The sequence below is a fragment of the Rhincodon typus genome, unplaced genomic scaffold (genome assembly GCF_021869965.1).
Source record: "Rhincodon typus isolate 14 unplaced genomic scaffold, sRhiTyp1.1 hic_rhity00010582, whole genome shotgun sequence".
NCBI classification, from domain to species: domain Eukaryota; kingdom Metazoa; phylum Chordata; class Chondrichthyes; order Orectolobiformes; family Rhincodontidae; genus Rhincodon; species Rhincodon typus.
Window position 1 is genome coordinate 1 of NW_025976220.1, and position 1939 is coordinate 1939.

The window sequence follows — 1939 nt, forward strand, 5'->3', positions numbered from 1 at the left end:
GAGTTTGCAGCAAATTGAATAAATTGAAACAAGTTAAACAGCTTTTTCCCGCAATTTAACTAAGTGGAGTCAGCCATATGAGAAAAGTCTCCGAGGTGAATGAAAATTACCTTCTGTTATCACTCCGCACGCATTTCTTCACATTTTGAATATCCGTTGAGTCATTTCCCAATCCTCAGAAACTGGCAGTTTCACATAAACTTTGCTTTACCTCCTTACCGTCTTGCACCACGACAAACTAAAACTGCTCCAGGTGAAGCTTGAACTCACAACCTCGGCATTGCACACGCCTCTATACTGTTATATAAGTACCACGCGCTAACCGATTGCGCCACTGGAGCAAGATGCAAGCAAAGCCCATCATATTTCCAATTAACCCTTAACGGTTGGCAAATCGGCTGTGAACGAGGATTGTATGATCGTTTTCCCCAGTTGTTCATAACTTTATTGAGGAAATTGCTAAACTACAGAGTGCTAAAGTGGATTGATTTTTGGAATATACATTTTCAGCATTTTCCTCCACTGTTCCCGGAACCTTTGATGTTTTCAGTCTGTAGAAATCTCTCAATCACATTCTTGAACAGACGCAATGACTGACCTCCACAGTTTCTGGGGCACCGAATTCCAAAGGTTCACTTCACTCTGAGTTGTCTCACCACAGTCTGCTGTTTGGGAAGAGTTCCTGTTGTGGGGAATTAACTTCACCATGTGTCTGGTGTATCCCGCCATGAACTCTGACACTGCACTCATTTCCCTTTTTACAGTTGGTTACGTGTTGCCCGGATCATGTCGTGGCTCCGTTCCAAGGTTCAGGAAAAGAACACGGAGGAATGCAGAGCAAGATAAACTTTATCGGTAAAGAGCAGTTCTTGCGGCTATCTGCCTTGTTTCATTTGTCTGCGAGTTTTGCATCATCTAGAATTTTGAAACTGTGCACTCTGTATGCAAGCATACGGGTCATTAATATCTGTCTGGAGGAGAGGTTGGTGCCAATACTGACTCCTGGGAACAGTACTGTGCACTCCCCTCGAGTCTGGAAAACAATTCCTCACAGAAAATTTTACATCCCCGCTGTCACAAGGCTTTCGCGGCATCGCGCAAATTTTTCACAGAATTCGATTCAGCGACACTTCACCAACTTCCTTTGAAATGTTCACATAGACAACAAGATTCACACTACACCCATTGTCAACAACCTTCACCATTACTTCATTCAAGGACATGTTCCAAGACTTTCATGACGACTGAATGCACAAGAATGTAACACAAAGGTAAATTGAATTTCACGGTAAGAATTGTTAAGTAGGAAGAGGCCAGAACTGGATTTAAAATATCGGAAGATTATGTGCAGCACCGCAGCCAGAACTCCAGCCCGACAAGTGAGAAACCTACCACCTGAATCTCCAATATTCACACGGCCACGTGTTCCATGTATCCAGTTGGAAACCTGTGTGAAGGAGCATACAGTCTGATCGAGCATATGTGAGAATACTCCACTGTCTGATCTAAAGCTGCAACAGGAACTGCCCATTGCAGCTGTGAGAGGAATGGGGTAAAAATGATGAACTTGATATTCAGTGGGGTCGATTCACCATTGTCTTCCTCATGATAGCAACGTTTGAGAGGCATTTAGACAGACTCATGAGCAGGCAGGAAATGGAGGAATACGTAACCATGGGCGGGCAAATGGGATTAGCTCAGAATGGCGGTCGACAGAAATTTATGCAGCACTGTCAGATGTTCCCTGCATTTGCCTGAAATGACACTGAATGATGCCAACATAGGAACAGGAAGAGGCCATTCAAACCGTCTGCTGACTGGTCTTTCTATAATGTCATTGCTGATCTAAAACGTCAATGAATTTTCCGACCCCATTCTCGCAACCCTCATTTGGAATCTCAAATATATAAGTCTCTAAATATTTTTAAGGTGACAAGTC

The 1939-nt window shown here is 43.4% G+C and overlaps 1 non-coding gene across 1 annotated transcript; it reads right to left on the bottom strand.

Moving 5' to 3' along the window:
- Positions 1 to 245: 245 nt before the first annotated feature.
- Positions 246 to 341, bottom strand: trnai-uau. Its single transcript has 2 exons — positions 304 to 341; positions 246 to 281 (listed from the first exon to the last, which is right to left on the bottom strand). It is a non-coding gene; the product is annotated as a tRNA-Ile (tRNA).
- Between the last annotated feature and the right edge of the window lie 1598 nt (positions 342 to 1939).